This window comes from Python bivittatus, unplaced genomic scaffold (assembly GCF_059951505.1).
Source record: "Python bivittatus isolate LINGU-HERP-01145 unplaced genomic scaffold, Pbiv_v1 ctg000700_np1212, whole genome shotgun sequence".
In the NCBI taxonomy this organism is placed as follows: Eukaryota; Metazoa; Chordata; class Lepidosauria; order Squamata; family Pythonidae; genus Python; species Python bivittatus.
In genome coordinates, this window is record NW_028277098.1 from 42,464,514 (window position 1) to 42,470,197 (window position 5,684).

Consider the following 5,684-nt stretch of genomic DNA (forward strand, 5'->3'; position numbering starts at 1 on the left):
TTTCCATCAATATTTTCTCTAAATAACTGATTCCTAGGGTTGGTTCATCTAAAGGGGCATTCCCTTGATAGAAATCCATTGCAAACAGGCTTCCAACTGCAAAGAGCTATATGCAACTATCTGAACACAGGGCTTTCCTTTCAAACATTTTTTAACATTTTAGGATGTGTAATGAGCATCTTCTTACAAATCTAAAATACAGGTTCAAAATAGCCCTTAACATTAGAGAATGCAGTTCACTTTCTGTGGCATTTGATATTTTCTCCGAGAGAACCCTCTCTTTACTAACAGAGAAACAAATGACAAATCTAAGTTCAAAGTTATGAAAAATCCTATTTATGACTTGGAAAACAGCTGATATTCCTTTAGCTTCTATTTCATTGATAATTCTGGGGCCGTACTTGAAACTTTGCAACTTAATGAGCTGTTATTACTCATACCGTGTGACCATCTGGAATCAGTTTGGCCTGTGAGCCCGAAGCAGCCAAAACCACCTGTAATGCATTAAGCTGCAGCCCAATACCAGCTACACAGATTTGAAAAGCTGGGTCTGCATAAATAGCAACCTGTGAGAATGTAATTGGAGAAGTGATATTTAAGAACTGATAGTTTTCCAGGAACTCTTATACCCAAGGGAATGGACACACAGGCTTAAAGCTTAAAGCCAAGAGGTTTTCAGTTTCAGAATTGTGAATCAAGAAAATCATTACATATGGATATTGTTTAGCTTTCCATACAACTAGTTCTGTCCAAGTAGTTCAAACTTTTCTGCAGTGCCTTTCAGACCCATTATTCTCCTGTAGAAATTGAAGATTATCTTTATGGTGGTTAAACATGGCAGGTCACCATGTTCTCAATAATCTTTGAAGTTAATCAGAGCAGCAGTGGAGAATGGGCCCATGGCACACTTATAAGCATTTAACATAACAACATAAGGACAATTTGCCAGAGTAACATGGTTCCATATTTCCTTGATTCAAATAGTAATAAGGAGGAGATAGAGAAGCTGGGAAGATAAATGTGAAAGTGTCACATGGTTTTTTAATACCTCCTTCATGGGATGGAAAAGAATCTTGCAAAAAAATTTACAGACAGAAAATAGCAAGAAGGGGAGATCATCTTACCATTTAGTTAGTTAATTAGTTTGAAAAACGTGTACATGCTCACTCAAAATTCAATTATAGGACATAAATATTTTATGTGGCAGTGTGATTCAAACTGATTTATGTGAAGTACATTTGGAAGATGGCAGAAACTATGTGTTAATGTTGAAAAAAAATCTGCATTGTTGCAGGTAAGGATTAGAGCTAAAGTATTTCAAATCAACCAACAATATACTGTAGAAATGTAGGAGCCAAATTTAAATGCACTGAATATCTCCTGCTTCACTCAGATGTATGATGTTCTGAAATATGTATATTTTATGACATTCCATTCATTATATCCAGAAAATGGCAACTTATATACTTAAGGGAAATATGCCATTATTCCATCAAAATGATCTCACAAGGTGAATGATCAAACTCAAATTTTATTTTATATACAGTTTAGATTTATTACTGGGAATAAAATTTGGCTGCCTGGAATGGTTACCTATCACTTTCCCTACATATACATCTTTCTGAATTATCAGGAGAAATATCAGCGGACATACAATATTAATTCTTCAGAACTCATTTCTCAGCATTCAGTCATAGCAGCTCTTGAAGTTTTGGGCTGAATGTCAAAACTGAGTTGAGGCTAAGAGGAAAGAGAAGAAAGAAAAATAAGGAAATCCTTGTATTAATTCTTGATTAAGCAGCTAAGTACACTGCCTTGCCTTTTTGAGATCTGAATTGAATTGTTTGCCTCCAGAGTTGTAACCAGTACACAATGACACATCCCAGTGTTTTACTTCTACGTTCCTATTTAATATCAATATTCTTTTTAATGCTTCAGGATGGCATAATGCCAAAGTGAAACATTCAGATATTCCCAGGAAAGGACACTGAAGTTTGAGTCTTTGACTTGAAATCATGAGAGTTTGACTTCAGATTTGCCAGAAAACACCCATCTGTAGATCACACATTTCTTCTTTTTAAGAACAAGTTTTGATATTATGTATCCTTTGAACTTCTGTGCCATCCTCTACCTTTCATGTGCCAAGTTAAACTTATCTACCACACACACACACACACATTTTAAAAAATCTTCAGTACTTAAAGCAGATAAGAGGAGGAGTTTTCTCAATAATTCATCTTGGTCTACTCAGAAATCCAGTCTTTCAAATATATGCAGTCTTTGGTAACACAATCAGAATTATCTTACAGTGTGCGAGTTTAAGCTGCCATCACCATTTTTTCTCTTCCATTTTCTAAACTCTGACAAATATTAGTTTCCTCATGTTTCCTACATGAGAAGCATATAGTATGTCAAGATGATACCATTTACTGGTCCCACTATATAATAGGCAAGTGTGAATTCACTGTTTTGATTTGAATTAGAGATTTGAGAGGAGAACAAGTTATGATTGAATTCAAATCTGAGTCAGCAATCAGAGGGCAAACCAATCTGAGATTCAGTTTGAGAAAACGTTCATCTTAGGGGCATGTATGAAATGAAAAATGTGTTTTGTTCCATGCAAAACAAACACTTTGTGGCTCAGAGGTTCAACCAGATTGTTTTGAGAATCTTGGCTAAACTGAAATATGGAACATCTTGTTTCTTCCAGGTTTTGGATGAGACAAATCCAGGGGGATCTTAAGAGGTAACTAGGGGAAGGCTGATAAACCTTGCCCCTCTCTCCCTTTCTCAGTACAGTCTGTGGGCCTGTTTCTCCCTTGATTTCTTACTCCTTCCTTTTCCTTATCTCCCCTTTGCTATGCACCATTGTGACCCTACTGTATTTATATTCAGGTGTAGCATATCCAACTGGCCATTCATTCATGCCTTCTTCCCATGCCTTCATTCCCCTTACCTCCCTCTGTCTGCCATCATGCACTGCACCATCATGCCACACCTCCAACAACCTGTCTTTTTTCCCACTCTCTCTCCACCAGAACACCTTTGTCTGTAATGTACATGTTCCAGGTCTGTGTCCAAATCAAACATGTACTTTGGGTTCAGAGTTGGCAGAGCTTTTTGGTTAGCTTGCCCTCTCTTAGGAAGGAGCCTGACAGCAGTGGTAAAACACAGTTGCGTCAAAACTGTGAGTTTTACTGGCAATGCTTTATGTTAGTTAATTAGAAGAGGCAAGAGGAGCTGATTGACCAATGAGCTACAATACCATGGAGAAAGATGCTTGCCCAGAAAAAGTGACATTTGTAGTCTGCCAACTTATATACTTAAAAACAGTAAATGTTTACGGGCACATCTTAAGTGTTAGTCAGGCACTCATTGCTCATTACATTTTACAGAATGTAAAAGCAAACTTTGACCTCATTTATATTCGCTACTACTTCCTAGTTAAAACTGAGATAGCATCTTGAAGACTAACTCATGTGGAGCCACTAGATCTGGGTTGCAAAACTCTGAATGATTATTAGATGGCAGCAAAGAAGTATAGAAAACTATAGTTCTCTGCTGCAAAGGTTCTGAATGTCCCAAACAGTAGTGATTTTCCCTCTGAGCCAGACCTTTCTTTCATCAAAACATGACTGTGAATGCTGAGGAAACCAATAAAGGTCAAAATGTTCCTCTCTCTGAAAAGACTTTTTAGTCTGTTTTTCCCTGAGAACCAAGGTTTGAGAAATCTTGGGAGATCACTATCACTAAGTTAAGTACAGTGATGGCAAATAGTTATCAGTGGCCAAGGACAATAGGCTGTGAGTGTATGGGTGGTCTTCAAACAGCCTAAAACACCTTTTGTTCTTGGGATCTTCTACAGGAGGCAAGCATATATGGTTCTGCATCACCTTGTCTTTTGAGAAGGGTGTTGGAAGAGGAAGGACATTCTTATAAATGTATTATGGTTCCTTACATATCTCTGTTTGTGTCATATTAATCACAAACATGTTCTCTTTGGAGGAAATTGTTTGCTGAATGTGATTAATTGCCTATCTAGATAACTCACTAAGAGATCCTTGAGTGTACTATCATCTATTCATTCATAGGTTACCATTCTTGAATGTTGAAAGGATGTCCTCTGACTCTTTGCTTACCCAGATCTATTTCAATTCTCAGCTTTCCAAAGGAACAATTGTATTCCAAGCACATCTAAATGTGGCAGCTATGTTTAGCAGCAAGAGACCCATTGCTTCCTACTTCCTGAAAAACAAAGCCTTATTTTAAGTGTACTAGGACAGCTGAAAAGTTTGAAGCTGAAGCAAGGACTTCTTATCACTTAATGGGACAGGAAACAAAGGTTACAATGGTCACAGAAAAAAAAAAGTCTGATTTCTCTCCACCATAATTTTGGAAACAAGCTATGAAATACGGTTTCTTTTTTAATCCAAGTCCAGCATGTTTTATCATGGAGATTCTAACGCTGAACTCTAAGTCATTCCTTCTTCCAGATGCTTTAACTATCACATCACATACCATCTTCTGTCCTTGTGTAATTTACAGCCTATTTGGTTCCACCATTCAATCTCAGCTGAGAAGAGCACCAGTGGCAAGTAGTTGTTATCCAACAGCTGGAACACCAGTCACCGATTGTGCTCCAAGCTATAGGTATGATTCGTACCATATGAGAATCAGAATACAAGGTTGGCAACGTGCAAAAAATGATTGGCAGTTGCCTGGAATTGATTGCTGCAAAATAACAAAAGACGCTGTTGTTTCACATATCTTGTCATTCCTTTGCAATCTACCTGACTGTCTGTACTTCTTATTTTGAAAAGGAAAAAAATCGTTATGGAAGAATTGTTTTATAGCCTGCGTAGCCAGCACATCTTCAGCTCACTAATTAAACAGTAAAAGACAAGCTATACTGTTTGGCTACCACACAACTAAGGTAAATGCTAGAATTAGAATTATTAGAATTAGAATTAGAATTGCCCCTTTGGTCTAGTGGTGAAGGCACCAGGCTAGAGAGCAGTTGACTGTGAGTCCCGCCTTAGGCATGAAAGCCAGCTGGGTGACATTGGGCCAGTCACTCTCTCTCAGCCCAAATCACCTCACAGGGTTGCTGTTGTGGGGAAAATAGGAGAAGGAAGGAGTATTAGGTATGTTAGTCACCTTGAGTTATTTTTAAAAATAATAAAGGCAGAATTGAAAAATCTAAAAAAAATTACTAACCACTTCTATAAGAATTGTTCTGAAATGTACTTAAAAAAAAAAAAAAAAACTTCCTTCCCATCAATTTGAATGGTAATGGTTAAAAAAATGCAGAAGCGATTTTCAGCACAAAAGAGTTCTCAGTGAGTGTGTATCAAGTAACTAAGCTTAACTGTTACTGTAGAAGTACCAGCAGACATCCAAAGAACTCTACACAAAATAAATCAGGCAAGTACAAGAGAAAATAGATTGAATGTAATATGTATGCTCAGAGACAGCTGGAGCACTTTTAACTGTAAAATGGGATTTGTTGCATAAACAAAATGAAGGGCCATAGCCCATAATAAAATTAGGTGAAACATACAGTGTCTATTCAGGCAACAGTTACATAACCTAAAAACATATCACCCGTCTATCAGTCATGACCTGAGAATAAAGCAGAGAGACATATCTCTTTTGAGGGAAGAAATTAGAGAGCAGATCTGGGC